The sequence below is a fragment of the Glycine soja genome, chromosome 18 (assembly GCF_004193775.1).
Source record: "Glycine soja cultivar W05 chromosome 18, ASM419377v2, whole genome shotgun sequence".
Lineage (NCBI taxonomy): Eukaryota > Viridiplantae > Streptophyta > Magnoliopsida > Fabales > Fabaceae > Glycine > Glycine soja.
The window spans coordinates 21,480,690-21,499,089 of NC_041019.1; the positions used below are offsets into that span (position 1 = coordinate 21,480,690).

General features: G+C 37.1%; 1 non-coding gene across 1 annotated transcript; it reads left to right on the forward strand.

Moving 5' to 3' along the window:
* Positions 1-9,878: 9,878 nt before the first annotated feature.
* Positions 9,879-9,986, forward strand: LOC114397785. Its single transcript, XR_003663409.1, has one exon. It is a non-coding gene; the product is annotated as a small nucleolar RNA R71 (small nucleolar RNA).
* The last annotated feature ends 8,414 nt before the right edge of the window (positions 9,987-18,400 follow it).

Consider the following 18,400-nt stretch of genomic DNA (forward strand, 5'->3'; position numbering starts at 1 on the left):
ACTTCAGAGCTGTATGGTCAGTATAAACAATAACACGAGTACCAAGTAAATATGAACAAATTTTCTCAAGAGCAAAAACTATTGCTAATAGCTCCTTCTCTGTGGTAGTGTAATTTGCTTGAGTAGCATCCAAAGTTCTGGAAGCGTAGTAGATCACCCGAGGCAGCTTATCAATCTTTTGAGCAAGGACAGCCCCCAATGCATAATTGGATGCATAACACATTAGCTCAAATGGGGCTGTCCAGTCAGGTGCCTGAATGATAGGGGTGGTAGTCACAGCACGCTTGAGGCAATGAAAAGCCTCTTTGCACCGGTCATCAAAATCAAACTCCACCTTCTTTTGCAGCAGATTGGATAGTGGAAGGGCCACTTTGCTAAAATCCTTGATAAAGCGCCTATAAAACCCTGCATGACCAAGAAAAGAACGAACCTAAAACTATACCTTGTTCTACCATGAAGTGACATTTTTCAAAATTCGGCACAAGGTTAGTTTCAATGCACCTACTAAGAACTCTATCTAGACTATCCAAACATGTATCAAAAGAGGATCCATAAACAGTAAAATCATCCATAAATACCTCTATGCAACTCTCTAAAAAATCACTGAAAATGCTAAGCATACACCGCTGGAAGGTACCAGGGGCGTTGCATAGGCCAAAGGGCATCCTCCTATAGGCAAAAGTGCCAAAGGGACAGGTGAATGTGTTCTTGGTCCTCAGGAGCAAAATGAATTTGTAAATAACTAGAAAAACCCTCAAGAAAACAGTAATGGGACTTACTGATGCAATCCTACCCCGCAAGGGCATTGGATAGAAAACTGCAAGTAGATTGGGCCAAATATGCAAGAGAAGGCCCTAGGGTTCTTATGAGCCTTAGGGTAGATTTCGGGCCCATGGGCTAAGTACGAGCCCACTTATCTTTGTAAATATTAGATTAAAGTTTCATTATTTTTGGGCCTTGTATTTAGGGCTCCATAATGTAGGTAGGGTACCCTAGAAATATAGGATTTTTCAGCCCTTGTATTTTAGGGCACCTAGACTAGTTTTTGTATTAGGGGTAGTTTTGTAATTTCACATGCACTAAGTGGATATTTGATGTGTGTGGTTGGAAATAAATTTAATTGAATTGGTAGAAGCCCAATCCAATTAAATTTTAGAGGGGGAGGTGAGCATTTGCTTACTACACCCCATTGCCACATCATATAGTCACACTTTGTGCATGTCCTTCATGCTTTTCATGCCTCATGACACCTAAGCACACTTAGTGGAGAATCTTGGAATTGATCTTGGATTAGTGGGCTGAACCATAACTAAAATTCACTAATCATAATTAGTGAAATTTTGGCTCCAAAGTTTGGCTCCACAAATTCAATTTCAAATTCAAGTGAAATTTGAATTTCCCTCCAATTTTGTGTGACACTTAGGCTATAAATAGAGGTCATGTGTGTGCATTTTTTTGAACTTTGATGATTTGAATATTAAACTTCAGATTTCAAAGCTCATTTAGAGCACAAAAATTCATGCTCTTCTCTCCCTCTCCCTTCATTCATCTCCTTCTTCCTCCAAGCTCTTATCCATGGCCTCCTATGGTGGTGAACTTCTTCTAGACTCATCTTCTCCTTGAAGTGGCGTCTCCTCTCTCTCTTCCTTCTCCATTCCGCTGCCATTTATCTTCCAAGAAGCAAAGGAATCCATTGATGAAGAAGATCCTAGGCCTACAAGCTCCAATGGAGCTTACATTACTTACCTGCCAAGCGCTCAAGCATTTGATCAATGAAAGGTAGGGGAAAATGATCTTTTCTGGTTACTTGGTTCAGCCTCCTATAATCAATGCAAACTCGCCAGCTGTTCTGCACTCTTGTGGAGATAAGCTCATCCCTTTCATTTTTAATCACTGTGAGGCCTGTCTTCTTAGGAACCACTTGGACTGGACTCACCCACTGGTTGTCAGAAATGGGGTAGATGATTCTAGCTTGTAAGAGCTTGGTCACCTCCTTTTTCACCACATCTAGAATGACGGGGTTGAGCCACCGTTGTGGCTGCCTCACTAGCTTAGCTCCATCCTCTAAAAGTATCCTATGCATGCAGGTAGATGGGCTAATACCAGGAATGTCTGCTAAAGTCCATCCAATGGCCTTCTTGTGCTTCTTGAGCACTAGCAACAACTTCTCCTTTAGCTCAACATCAAGGGAGGCAGAGATGATCACTGGAAATTTTTCCTTGTCCTTCAAGTAAGCATATTTGAGGGTTGCTGGTAAGGGCTTCAACTCTGGTGTGGGTGGTGGCTGAACAGTGGGAGGAACTAGAGTAGGAGAAGAAGAAGGTTCCTCAACCTGTACCTCATAAAGCAAGTCATAAGTATATGAACTTCCTACAACATGGTTAGTGCATTCTGACTCTAAAAAATCAATATCAAGAGGTACAACACCCAGAAAATCAAAACCAGACTTAAATTCAAATTCACTCTCAGCATAAAAATCAGATATAGGATCAAATTCAAACTCAGATTCATATTCAATGCATAAGGAGTGACAAGTATGCAGATCAGATAAAAATGGATGTTTCCTACCATGATGAACATAATCAAAATCAAACATATAATCATCAACAATCTGATCAATTATCTCAGCACAAAAAATAGAATGATCCTCAGATGGATGTTTTATGGCATCAAGAATGTTAAAATGAACAACAATATCACCAAATTCCATAGACAATGTGCCAACATAAACATCTATCTTGGTTCGGGCTATTTTCATAAATGGCCTGCCTAAAATAATTGGAACTGAACAATGGGAAAATCCCTCTTCCATATTAAGAACATAAAAATCAACAGGAAAAATAAGTTCACTAACCCGAACCAGTACATCCTCTATGAAACTCGCGGGGTAAGCAACACTTCTATTTGCCAAATGAATCACCACATCTGTAGATTGCAAAGGTCCAAGAGATAAAGAATTGAAAATGGACAAAGGCATGACACTAACTGATGCTCCAAGATGGCATTCTCAAATTTACTGTTCCCAATAATGCAAGGTATACAGAAAGTACCTGGGTCCTTACATTTCTTAGGAATGTGAGGAACAAATTTACCTATCAATGCTGACACATTTCTGCCCATGCTAATCCGTTTATTGCCTTTGAGCTTCCTTTTGTGGGTGCACAACTCCTTTATAAACTTGGCATATCTTGGAATCTGCTTGATGGCATCTAGCAAAGGTATGTTCACCCCTACTTTCCTGAAGGTCTCCAAGATCTCCTTTTCCGCTTCTTCCATTTTTTTGTTTGGAATTGCTCTCGGTGGGAATGGAAGAGGGATAAGAGGCTATGGTAAGTCAGAATTACTAGAAGAAGGTCCACCTGCATGAAAATTTTTGTTAGGAAGCTTTCTCTTTTGTGCAACTATCTCATCCTCTTTTTCAGGTGTAGAATGAAGCTTGACAGGTTCAGGTGTAGGTGTTGCTACTGGTGGAGGCACTTGAATTTGGTTGCCAGACCTCAAGGTGATGGCACTCACATTTTTCGGATTCTGCACAGTTTGTGAAGGCAATTTGTCAGAATTTTGGGACTAAGCTTAGTTCAACTGAGTAGCCATCTGCCCCATCTGATTTGTCAGACTCTGAATGGAGGCTCTTGTCTCTTGCTGAAATTGCATATTCTGGATGGTCATTTGCCTCACTAACTCTTCTAAGGAAGGTTGAGAAGGGCCCTCAGTTGCTTGTTGTCTTTGTTGTGACTACTACTGTTGTTGTTGCATTGGAGGAGGAACATATGGCTTGCTTGGACCAGCAACATTTTGGAAAGGAGGGATAGGCTGTTGTTGTTGTGGAGGACTTGTCCATTTTAGATTTGGATGATTCCTCCAACCTGGATTGTATCTGTTGCTTGAAAGGTCATAATTATTCTGCTATTGTTGGTTTTGCTACTGAGGAGGTCTATTATAAATGTTTGCAGCATAAGTTTGAGGTTTCTCATTGACTCCAGATTGCTGCAAAGAAGGACAAAGATCTGTATAGTGATCTGCAGAAGAACATAGACCATAGACTCTTGCAACAGGTGCAGATTTCTGATTCATGGCAAGCTAAGTTACTAGGTTGACCAAGGCATCAAGTTTTCCCTCAAGCTTTTTATTTTCAGCAGATGAAGATGAATCCGTGGTCACCTCATGGACTCCTCTAAGGACAATAGCATCATTTCTTGCACTAAATTATTAGGAGTTGGAAGCCATCTTCTCAATCAAATTCCTAGCCTCAGCAGGAGTCATATCACCAAGGGCTCCACCACTGGCAGCATCAATCATACTCCTCTCCATGTTGCTAAGTCCCTCATAGAAATATTGAAGAAGGAGTTGCTCAGAAATCTGGTGGTGAGGACAGCTTGCACATAATTTCTTGAATCTTTCCCAGTACTCATACAAGCTCTCTCCACTAAGTTTCCTAATGCCTGAAATGTCTTTTCTGATGGCAGTGGTCCTAGATGCAGTGAAGAATTTCTCCAAGAACACCCTCTTAAGGTCATCCCAACTGAAAATGGACCTGGGAGCAAGGTAGTACAACCAATCTTTTGCCACTCCCTCTAGAGAATGAGGAAAAGCCTTTATAAAGATATGATCTTCCTGGACATCAGGGGGCTTCATGGAGGAACAAACAATATGGAACTCCTTAATATGCTTATGAGGATGTTCACCTGCAAGACCATGAAACTTGGGCAACAAATGTATTAGTCCAGTCTTGAGAACATATAGAACACCCTCATCAGGATATTGAATGCATAAGCTTTCATAAGTGAAATCAAGTGCAGCCATCTCCCTAAGAGTCCTCTCACGAGTTGGAGGTTGATCCATGTTCTCAGTATGAAAATTAAGTGGCTAAATCCCAAAGGAATAGAGGAGCAATGGGGAATAAGTGCATATTAAGAAAAAATAAGAAGACCTAAAGATAAAATTTAAACATAAAGAGTAGAACCAAGAGTCTCATCATTCTTTTTCCATTTAAGATCTTATTCACTCAACTTTATTGCTTTTCTTTTTCCTTTTCGATTTTTTTTTTACTCTGTAGCATTTGAGAAACAGCATCTCATTCAGCATGTCCAACATTTAACCAATATACAATGTACATCATGTATGGCCCAAAATACATCATGAAGCATAGCCAACAAAACATATTATCCAATGAAACAAAAAAACCCCCACACTTATTCCCAAAACAATTCCAAAGCTCCAAAATTCCTTAAGGGTAAGGTGATATCATGGTTTTTCACTTAAGGCTTGTGGTGAGCTTCAAAACAAGGAAAGGGAAACAAGGCTCAAAAGGGCTATCAAAGGAATTAATTCAAGGTAAGTCCATTTGGCTAGAGGCTTATAAGAACAAAATTGCCTAAATCATTTCCAAATATGCATGTGAATTAGGAAGCATCAACAAGAATCAAGCCAAGGCTATTGTGCAAGGAATCAATGGGGCAAAACACACCAAATGATTATGATTATGGATGGCTCAAATTCTCACAAAGTTAAACTTATCACTTTCAAATTGAGCTTTCAAAACTATCATGACATGTAGAGGAAAAACAAGGATTTCAAATCACAAAATGTCAAGAGACTTTTATTTTCAGAACAATTACCCATTTCTTGAACATATCCTATAATTCAAAGAAATATATGCAAAGTTGTACATGCAAACAGAATTGACCTAAAATATTAAACTAGAAACCCAACAAAACTAACAAAACCAACAAAACTAGCAAAACAAAAGAACATTCCCCTCCCCATACTTAAACGACACATTGTCCTCAATGTAGCACAATTAAAAGATTAAAAGCAATTAAACCATCAAATATAATCAAACAAGTGTAATAAAAGCAAAGAAGGAGATAGGAAAATAAGATCTCCCTAAGTCATGGTGGAGGAAGGGTAGGGTGGAGTAAGGAAGTCTCTTCCACCACTACGTCCACTAAAGAAGGGTTTGTGAGAAATGGCTTAAGTCGGTGTCCATTGACCTTGAAGCTCTTGTTTGTGGAGTCGCTTTTGATCTCAACTGTACCATAAGGAAAAACATTAGTAACAACAAAAGGACCAATCCACTTAGACCTCAACTTACAACTCATGAGTCCAAGCCTAGAATTATACAAGTAGGGGTCATCCCAAATAAAATGCTTAGCATCACTTTTAATTTTATCTTTTTGAGCTTTAGATGCTAAGGGAGGAAAAACAGAAGCAACTAAATAATTGACAATGTTAGCAAACTAGGGAGTAGAAAGAGAATTAGAAATATTATACAGTATATACAAATGATCATCCGGGAAATCATCCCGAATGAGTGAATCCTCATCAGACACACGTTCGATCCGACTCAAATGATCAGCAACTAAATTTTGTGCTTCGCTCCTATCACGGATCTCCAAGTCAAACTCTTGGAGCCAGAGCATCCATCAGATCAATCTAGGCTTTGAATCAACCTTCTTCAACAAGTACTTTAGAGCTGCATGGTCAGTATAAACAATAATGCGAGTACCAAGCAAATAAGAACGAAATTTTTCAAGAGCAAAAATTATGGCTAGTAGCTCTTTCTCAGTAGTAGTATAATTCGCTTGAGCAACATCTAAAGTTCTAAAAGCATAATATATCACCCTAGGCAATTTATCAATTTTCTGAGCAAGGACAGCCCCTAATGCATAATTTGATGCATCACACATAAGCTCAAAAGGGGCTGTACAATCGGGTGCTTGAATGATGAGGGTGGAAGTCAGTGCTCTTTTGAGGCAATCAAAAGCCTCTTTGCATTTACCATTAAATTCAAACTCCACCTCCTTTTGCAACAAGTTGGATAGTGGAAGGGATACTTTGCTAAAATCTCTTATAAAACGCCTGCAGAATCCTGCATGACCAAGAAAAGATCGCACCTCTCGCACGCAAGAGGGGTAAGGCAATTGTGAAATAACAGAAATTTTTGCAGGATCTACTTCAATGCCCTTATTGGAAATAATGTGGCCTGAAACTATACCTTGCTCAACCATAAAATGACATTTTTCAAAATTTAGAACAAGGTTAGTTTCAGCGCATCTATTCAAAACCTTTTCCAGACTATCCAAACAAACATCAAAAGAGGATCCATATACAGTCAAATCATCCATAAACACCTCTATGCAATTTTCTAAAAAATCACTAAAAATACTAATCATGCACCGCTGGAAGGTACCAGGGGCATTGCACAGGCTGAAAGGCATTCTCCTATAGGCAAAAGTGCTGAAGGGGCAGGTGAATATGGTCTTTTCCCGATCCTCAGGAGCAATAGTGATTTGCATATAACCAGAAAAACCATCAAGGAAATAGTAGTGAGATTTACCTACCAGGCGTTCAAGCATCTGGTCAATGAATGGCAGTGGAAAATGGTCCTTTTTGGTAACCTGGTTCAGCCTCCTATAGTCGATGCACACTCTCCAACTGTTCTGCACCCGAGTAGAAATCAGCTCATCCTTCTCATTTTTTATCACGGTGAGGCCGGTTTTCTTCTGAACTACCTGGACGGGACTCACCCATTGGCTGTCGGAGATAGGATAAATGATTCCAGCTTGCAAAAACTTGGTTATCTCAATCTTCACTACATCAAGAATCACCGGGTTGAGTCTTCTCTGTGGTTGTCTTACTGGTTTAGCTTCATCCTCTAAATTTATTCGATGCATACATGTGGATGGGCTAATACCAGGAATGTCCGCCAGGGTCCAGCCTATAGCCTTCTTATGCTTCTTGAGAACAGATAACAACTTCTCCTATTGCTCATCAGTAAGGGAGGCAAATATAATTACTGGAAAACTTTTGCTATCATCCAAGTAAGTGTATTTTAAATTTGATGGCAGAGGCTTCAATTCTGGTGTGGCCGGCTGGATAGTGGTAGAAGGAGATGGTTTCTCAGCCTGTACCTCATAAAGAAAGTCAGAGGTATGTGTACTTCCTGACTCTATAAAATCAATCTCAAGAGGTAAAATATCACCAGACATGCAATCAATATCAATTTCATATTCACTCTCAGCATCAAGTACAAATTCAGACATATGATCAAGTACAATTTCAGACTCAATGCATGAAGAGTGAGAGGCATGCAGATTGGAATAAAGATCAGTCATGTATTCATCAACAACATGGTCAATTATTTCAGCATGAAATACAGAAAGATCTTCAGATGGGTGTTTCATAGGATCCAGAATATTAAAATGAACAGTTATATCACCAAACTCCATAGATAGTGTGCCTGCATATACATCTATCTTAGTTCTAGTAGTTTTCATAAAGGATCTGCCTAGAATGATGGGAATTGATCCTTGAGAAAATCCCTCCTCCATATTCAAAATATAAAAATCAACAGGGAAGATCAGTTCACCAACTCTAACTAAGACATCCTCTATGAAACTAGCAGGATAGGCAACACTTCTATTAGCTAAATGAATTACCGCATCAGTTGACTGTAAGGGACCTAGAGATAGAGAATTATAAATAGACAGAGGCATAACACTAACAGAACTCCTAAATCTAGCATGGCATTGTCAAACTTACTATTCCCTATAATACAAGGTATGATGAATGTACCTGGATCTTTACATTTTTCAGGGATTTGGGGAACAAATTTACCAATCAATGCGGAGACATTTCTGCCCATGCTAATTCGTTCACTTCCTTTAAGCTTCCGCTTATTAGTGCATAGCTCCTTCAAGAATTTAGCATATCTTGGAATTTGCTTTATTGCATGTAGCAGATGTATGTTAACCTCTACTTTTCTAAATGTTTCCGAGATCTCTTTCTCTGCCTCTTCCATTTTTTTGTTGGGAACTGCTCTTGGAGGGAATGGAAGAGGGATATGCTACTTCTGCAAATCAAAATTACCAGTGGAAGATTCACCTGCACATAAATTGTTAGGTAACTTACTCTTTAAATTTTCTGGAGTAGAGTGAAGTTGGGCTGGTTCATTTGTGGATGAGGAAGGTGCTACTGGTTGAGGTCCTTGTTACTGCTTTCCTGACCTCAATGAAATGACACTCACATTTTTGGGATTCTGAACAGATTGAGAAGGCAGCTTGTCAGAATTCTGGGACTGTTGTTGATTTAACTGTGTAGCCAATCATCCCATTTGATTAGTTAAGCTCTGAATGGAGGCTCTGGTCTCTTGTTGAAACTGCATGTTTTGCATAGTCATTTTCCTCACAAGTTCTTCGAGGGAAGGTTGCGGAGGAGCCTCAACTGTTTACTGTTTATGGGGCTGTTGCTGTTGTTGTTGGATTGGTGGAGGAATGTATGGTCTGCTTGGGCCAGCAACATTTTGGAAGGAAGGAGCAGACTGTTGTTGTTGTTGTTGTTGAGAGCTAGACCATCTGAGATTAGGGTGATTCCTCCATCCGGGATTGTATCTGTTGTTGGAGAGGTCATAATTGTTCTGCTGTGGTTGATTTTGCTACTGAGGTTGAGGAGGTCTATTGTAAATGTTTGCAGCATAAGCTTCAGGCTGCTCAATTGCTCCAGGTTGCTGCATGGAAGGGCAAAGGTCTGTGTGGTGGTCAGCAGAGGAGCATAAACCACAGACTCTTGCGACAAGTACAAATTTCTGATTCAAGGCTAGCTGGGTTACCAGGTTAACTAAGGCATCTAGTTTACCTTCAAGCTTCTTGGTTTCAGCTGCTGAAGATGAATTCGTGGCTACTTCATGCACTCCTCTAATGACTATAGCATCATTTCTGACACTAAACTGTTGGGAGTTGGAAGCCATCTTCTCAATTAAATTTCTGGCTTCAGCAGGGGTCATGTCTCCAAGGGCTCCACCACTGGCAGCATCTATCATACTTCTGTCCATGTTACTGAGTCCTTCATAAAAATATTGGAGAAGAAGCTGCTCCAAAACCTGATGGTGAGGGCAACTGACACATAGTTTTTTTAAATCTCTCCCAATATTCGTATAGGCTCTCTCCACTGAGTTGTCTAATACCTTAAATATCTTTTCTGATGGTCATGGTCCTGGAAGCAGGGAAATTTTTTTCTAAGAATACTCTCTTAAGGTCATCCCAGCTCGTGATGGACCTTGGAGCAAGGTAATACAGTCAGTCCTTTGGTACTCCCTCTAAAGAATGAGGAAAAGCCTTCAAAAATATGTGATCCTCTTGGACATCTGGGGGTTTCATGGTGGAGCAGACAATATGAAATTCTTTCAGATGTTTGTGCGGGTTTTCACCTGCAAGGCCATGAAACTTTGGAAGCAAATGGATCAGTCCAGTTTTAAGAACATATGGGACATCCTCATCAGGGTATTGGATGCACAAGCTTTCGTAGGTGAAATCAGGTGCAGCCATTTCCCTTAGAGTCCTCTCACGGGGTGGAGGTTGTGCCATGTTCTCAGAATGCTCAAAATTATAATGCTCAAAATCAGGATGTTCAAAATCACCAATAACAGAATGCACAGACTCACCAGTAATGGAATGCTCAGGATGATCAAAAGGTACAAAATGATGCCTAACTAATCTATGAAATGTCCTATCTATCTCAGGATCAAAGAGTTGTAAGTCAAATGGATTGCCTCTAGTCATACACTACATTCAGCATGCACAACTAGTTGTCTTCTCATGTAAATAAATGTGTAGGTTTGAACTACAGCTACCCTTAAATGATATCTAAATGACTTTAAATTTTGTGAGCAACCTTATAAAATGATGAGAAGATAGCACATAAAATTTCAAACAAAAATTCAAAGTCTAACTATGGAAGCTAAAAATGGTAGGTTAAGAAAAATAAGTGAATAATACTTGAAAAATAAAAAACTTTTGACATAATCACTTTTTTTGGATGATGGAGACCTTAGCCGGCCTATGGCAAACTGCCATGGCGTAGGAAATTTTTTTCTACCCCAAATACATATATAATAATTGCGATTCTGATAACCGGAGCAAAAGTTATGGCCGTTTGAAGTTTTGACAAAAATAAAATTTGCTACTTTTTTGGAACATTCAAATCTGACCAAAGTAAAGGCTCTAGCTATTTTTCCCACAAAATATAGATTAAAAGAAGTTACCACAAAAAAATTCAGCCAAAAATAACAAGGGTGGTCGCTAAAACAAAAAATCCTAAATAATTCAACAAGGGTGGTCGCTAAAATCCATCGCTACATGATTTCCACTACTACTCTGTTTTGCCGCAAGCAAAAGTGGTCGCTAAATCTGTCGCAAAACACTATTCACAACAAAACACCCAAAATTGAAACAGGGGAAGCGCTTAACAGAAAAACTGAAACAGGGGAAGCGCTTAATAGAAAAACTAAAACAGAACACACACTAAACAAAATACCAAGACACTAAACAACACTAACAATTAAACATAAAACACGAAAGAATTAAACACTAAAATGACACTAGCTATTATGAGCTTTTGGACGCTGCTCCCCGGCAACGGCGCCAAATTTGATCGAGGTCGTACCCGAATCAAATAAATATGAAAATGCAGTAACTAGGAAGTGATCATAGGTCGTTTCTCAACGAGCAATGATAAACCAAATGTTCATAATATACTTGCAGTAACAGTAACGATTAGGAGGGTTGTTTATTTTGTGAAATAAAGAACAAGCGAACTAGAATATGAAATTAATAGTATTAAAAACGGATTGTTTCCTCTGATTCAGAAGCCACTCTCTTGTCCTAGGTTATGGAGAATTTGTCCCTAACAGCTAACCACTTAATCCAACCCTATTTTAATTTACTAAGCGAAAACCAACTTAGGACTGTCAATACGTGATTAGGCAACACATACACCAATTAACCCTTCGTCCATTAAGCATGAACGCAAGTTAGGCTCAGAGGCAATTAATCGAACACGAAGCGTGCACAAATTAATATTAACGAATGTGGGTTAATTGGTGAAGGGAAAACTGCCAGGAAGCTACATTATAAACAAAACCTCGAAGAGAGTTGAGCTTCGTCCTCAGAAGGAAACAACACCAGAAAACTTAGCCTTCCATAGATTCAATAAAAGCAGAAACGTAAATGAAAGCAAAAGAAGAAACAAGAACGAAATTGTAATTAGAAGCAGAAAATAGAAAATTGCATTACGTGAACAGTAGCATTCGAACAGAAAAATGTAAAACATAAACCCTATGCTCTGAATAATAGTCTAACAGAATAGCCTTGCACGAATCCCAAGACTGCTATTTAAAAGAGTCACTCAAAGTCACTGGGCCCTATTACATTATTCTGGCCCAAAACGAGATAAACACTGAACTACATAAAATAAAATTGCAATCTCCTAATTAGAAATTAACTAAGGTAAGCGCTGCTTTATTAGCCCTCTTCAAGTCCACAACCAAAATCCGGATTAAGCCCAATGTTTCATTAATTCCTAAAATTAGATTAAAAACATCAAATTAGCTAAATGATCCCAAATAATAAAACTGCCTAATTAATTTGACAATTAAGACTAATCAGTAATTAAAATGGTGCAAAAAGGGTTTAAGACATAGAAGAAAATGATGGCACATCAAAAGCATTGGTAATCAATTACATAGTTTTGGTAATCGATTACAGTTTTGAAAACTTTGAAAACTTTGAAAACAACTTTGAAAACATTTCCAGAAAGCTTTGTGGCTACTGGTAATCGATTACAACATCTGGTAATCGATTACCAGAGAGTAAAATGGTTGGAAAAGTTTTTGTTAAGATAGAAACTCACTTGGCCAATCATTTGTGCTTTTCAAAATCTTTTCTAAGAGTCTATCTTAATTCTTATCTTGAGATCTTTGCTTTACTTGACATCTTGCTTTCTTCATCCTTGAAATTCATCTTGAATGATCTTTGAAATTCCTTGGCATCATCAAAATAATTCTTAAATTCCTTGGCATCATCAAAATAATTCTTGAAGCTTTGCTTCTACAATCTCCCCCTTTTTGATGATGACAAGTCCTGAAATCAAGATAGTATATACAAATACTCCCCCTTTCTTTTGGAGATTATACCCCCCCCCCTTTCTTTAAGCTCTCTTGATTTCTATGTTCTTTAATTTTTCTCCCCCTTTGGCAACATCAAAAAGCCAAAGTGCGGGGAAATTTAAAACATCAAACTTAAGCAATCAGTAAACACAAATGTTTCAATCAACCAATCAATCCTTATTTATCCAAATCACTAACATCAAAGAGGTCTAATTCTCTCCTAATGGAAAAGAATGTTTCCTTAGGGAGAGGTTTTGTAAACATATCAGCAAGCTGATTCTTTGTATTAATAAATTCTAGAACACAATCTCCCTTCAGAACATGATCTCTTAAGAAATGGTTCCTAATTTCTATATTCTTGGTTCTAGAATGTTGAACTAGATTTTTGGATAGATTGATTGCACTTGTATTGTCACACCTAATGGGTATATGATCAAGAAGGATTCCATAGTCAGATAGTTGTTGCTTCATCCATAAAATTTGGGCACAACAACTGCCAGCAGAAATATATTCTACTTCAGTAGTAGATAAAGCAACACTATTTTGTTTCTTACTATGCCATGATACAAGAGCAGATCCAATAAGTTGACATGTCCCACTTGTGCTCTTTCTATCAGTTTTGGATCCGGCAAAGTCAGAATCAGAGTATTCTATTAAGTTACATGCTGAGTTCTTAGGATACCATAATCCTAAATTGATTGATCCTAATAGGTATCTTATGATCCTTTTTACTGCACTCAAATGTGATTGTTTGGGGTTGGATTGGAACCTAGCACACATGCATACACTAAACATGATATCCGGTCTACTAGCAGATAAATAGAGAAGAGATCCAATCATACCTCGATATTGTTTCATGTCTATAGACTGACCAGATTCATCTTTATCTAAGTAACAGCCAGTACTCATAGGTGTAGCCATGTGCTTTGCACTTTCCATCCCAAATCTTTTGATCAATTCTTTGCAATATTTTGCTTGGTTGATGAATATACCTTCTTTAGTTTGCTTGATTTGTAACACCAGGAAGTAATTTAGTTCTCCCATCATTGACATCTCAAATTCGCTTTGCATATCAAGAGAGAACTCCTTGCACAATGAATCATTAGTGGATCCAAAGATTATATCATCAACATATATTTGGACCAACAAAATATCATCATGCTTTCGCTTTATGAACAGTGTGGTATCCACTTTTCCTCTAGAAAAATCTTTCTCTAAAAGAAATTCGCTTAGGCGTTCATACCATGCCCTTGGGGCTTGTTTCAAACCATATAAAGCCTTTTTCAATCTATAAACATGATTTGGCTTATCTGAAATTTCAAAACCTGGGGGTTGTTCAACATATACTTCTTCTTGAATTAAGCCATTTAGAAAAAGACTTTTAACATCCATTTGATAAAGCTTAAAATTCATTATGGATGCATAAGCTAAAAGCATTCTAATGGCTTCTAATCTTGCAACTAGAGCATATGTTTCTTCATAATCTATTCCCTCTTCTTGATTATATCCTTTTGCAACTAACCTAGCCTTATTCCTAATGATTATGCCATGTTTATCTAACTTATTCCTAAATACCCATTTTGTTCCTATGATGGGGTAGTTTTCAGGTTTCTCTACTAGTTCCCACACATTGTTTCTCTCAAACTGATTTAGTTCTTCTTGCATAGCAACTATCCAATGATCATCTATTATGGCTTCATTTAAATTTTTAGGTTCAATCATAGACACAAAAGCCATATTATTGCATAAATCTTTAAGAGAATGTCTAGTTGTTACCCCTTTTGAGATATCACCAATAATGTTGTCAAGGGGATGATCTCTTGAAGTTTTCCATTCTCTTGGAAGTTCATCATTTGATTTGGCTTCTTCTGGAGGATCTTCATTACTTCTTTTTCCTTTTCCTTTAGAATCTTGTCCATAAATATGAATTTGTTCTAAAGATTCTGCAATATCATCTAAAATATCCTTTCTTGGAGGAATAACATTAGACTCATCAAAGGAAATATGAATAGATTCTTCAATAGTCATAGTTCTCTTATTATATATTCTATAAGCTTTACTATGCAAGGAATAACTAAGGAAAATTCCTTCATCTGACTTAGCATCAAACTTTCCTAAGTTTTCTTTTCCATTTTTTAATACCAAGCATTTGCAACCAAAAACATGAAGGTGTGAAATGTTGGGTTTTCTACCATTAAACAGTTCATATGGAGTTTTCTTTAAAATGGGTCTTATTAAAGCCCTATTCATGATATAGCATGCAGTATTAACGGCTTCAGCCCAAAAATATTTTGGAAGAGGAGTGTCATTTAATAAGGTTCTAGCAATTTCTTTCAAAGATCTATTTTTCCTTTCAACAACTCCATTTTGTTGAGGGGTTCTACGTACAGAAAAGTTATGTTCAATGCCATGCTTATCACAAAATAATTCTTTATTTTCAAATTCACCCCCATGATCACTCCTAATAGATATAATTTTGAGATTTTTTTTGTTTTGAATCATTTTTGCAAGTTCCCTAAATGCTTGAAATGCATCATTCTTATGAGTGATAAATAGTGTCCAAGTGTATCTAGAATAGTCATAAACTATAACAAGGGCATAATAACTTCCTCCAAGACTCATGATTCTAGAAGGGCCAAACAAATCCATGTGTAATAATTGTAAAGGTTGAGTAGTTGAAACAATGTTTTTGGATTTGAATGAAACTCTAGTTTGTTTTCCCTTTTGACATGCATCACATAGTCTATCTTTTTCAAATTTTAGTTTTGGCAAACCAACAACTAAATCTTTTGAAATTAATTTGTTTAAGTGTTCCATGTTAATGTGAGCAATCCTTTTATGCCATAGCCATGGATCATTATATTTGCTAAGAAAACATTGATTATCACCTAGTTTTTGACTTAAGTCTATCATGTAAACATTATTGACTCTAAACCCTATATGCTTTATATTTGTATCATATCCATGTTCAATGACACATTTTTTAGAATCAAATGATACTAGATAGCCTTTATCACACAATTGACTAACACTAAGCAGGTTGTGCTTAAGACCTTCAACTAGTAGAACATTTTCAATGGAGGTTGAAGAATTTGTACCTATTTTTCCAACTCCAAGAATTCTACCTTTGTTATTGTCACCATAGGTTACATGCCTACTTTTCTTAGAAGAGATATGTGTGAACTTTGATGCATCTCCTGTCATATGTTTTGAGCACCTGCTATCTATGTACCACTTTTTCCTCAAGGGTTCCTACAAGATCAATATTGTGACTTAGGTACCCAATCTTTATTGGGTTCTTGAGTGTTAGTGTGAACAATGGATCCTTTTGGGACCCAAATCATTTTAATATTGTTGCAATTTTTCCTAAAATATCATGTAGATATGTCATGCCCTTTTCTTCCACAGTAAAAACATGTAATGAAAGGAGAATTATATTTTTGTGTGGAAGAAAAGAAATTTTTATAAAACTTTTGTCGTTTTTCTGGTTTATATCCAATCCCTACTTTATCAAAAATACATCTTTGTTTTCCTAATATAATATCTAGGTTGTTTTTGCCACTTGAGAATTTGCCAAGTGAGTTTTTCAGATTTTTAATTTCTTCTACATATTTACTACAACATTCACATGAATTTTCTTTTCCAATAGTCATAGTAGAAGCATGAACTTTATCACTTGATTTAGAGATTGACACTTTAGAATTAAGATGATCTAACTCTTTATTTAACTTTGAAATCTCTTTCTCTAAATCTGAAATAGTTTTCTTAGATGAAGAAACAAGTTTTGCAAGTTTAATAGATTCGCTATGTAATTCAGCAAATGCATCTTGTAACTCATCAAAAGAAATAGATTTGTTAGAAGATGTTACCTCTTCGTCACTTTCATAGTTTTTGTCCATTAGACATAGATTAATCACTTCTTTTTCAGAATCATCAGACGATTCTAAGTCATTATCATCCCATGTGATGTAGGCCTTCTTTGTCTTCTTTTCTCCAATGTTCTTGTTTTTGAATTTCTCCATTCTTTTCTTAAAGATTGGACAATCAACCCTCAGATGTCCGAGTTGATTGCACTCATAGCATCTTGGAGTTTGAGATGATTCTTCAAACCTTCTTTTAGGTTTGAAGTTTTGTCTTCTTTGAGTTTCTCTCATCCTAAGAAATTTGTTGAATCTTTTGACAAAGAGACTAAGTTCTTCATCATCATCCAAGTCAATTGAATCTTCCATATCACTTTCTTCTTGGATTGAAGATGAGGCTTTAAGAGTAATTCCCTTCTTCTTCTTATCATTTTCTTCATGTTGATTTAGTCTTTACAACTCCATCTCATGTTCCTGTAATTTACCAAATAATGTGGCAAGAGACATACTAGATAAATCTCGAGATTATGTGATGGTTGTTACCTTGGGTTGTCATTCTCTACTTAGACATCTCAAAACTTTATTTATTAGATCTTCATTTGGAAATATTTTTCGTAAAGATGCAAGATGATTAACTATGTGTGTGAACCTCTTTTGCATGTCTTGCATACTTTCATTTGCATTCATCCTAAATAGTTCATATTCATGAGTTAATGTGTTTATCCTAGATCTTTTAACATTTGTTATGCCTTCATGTGTTACTTGTAGGGTATCCCACATATCCTTTGCACTTTTACAGTTTGATACCCTAAAGTATTCATCCATTCCTAGGACAGATGTAATTATGTTTTTGGCTTTTAAGTTATATTGTACTAGTCTTCTTTCTTCCTCACTCCAATCTTCCCTAGGCTTTTCTATTGTTGTATTTCCAGCAACCATGGTGGGAATATAAGGCCCTATTTCTATGGCTTCCCAAATGTATAAATCTATAGCCTCTATGAAGATTTGCATGTGGGTTTTCCAATAGTGGTAACCCACTCCATTAAAAATGGGAGGCTTATTAATTGAATTGCCTTCAGGGAACAAGTAGTTTGATGAGGCCATTAATTCTTGAAGCTTCTAAACTTTGTAGAAGAATGAAGCTCTGATACCACTTGTTGAACAAGTGGCCTCATATATCTTAAGAAGGGGGGGTTGAATTAAGATATCACAAACTATTCCCCAATTAAAAATTCTACTTTGATTTTAACCCAAGTCCCAAGATTCCTTTTAAAATGAATTCCTAAATAATAATTCAAATTAAACTTACTGAATAGAAAAAATAAGCAACAATAAATAAAAGAGTTTAAGGGAAGAGAAAGTGCAAACACAGTTTTAATACTGATTCGGCAAAGTTCGTTGCCTACGTCCAGTCCCCAAGAAACCTGCTTGGGAGTTCCACTATCTCACAAATCCTTTACACCTTCTGAAACGCACAAGGATAACCCTTCCTTTGTGCTCAGATGCTTTACAACAAGAGACTCACAGTCTCCTAGCCCTTTTTTCAGAAATAAGAAGAAGAAGAAGAAGAAATGATCTCTCTTGAAAGAGACAGATG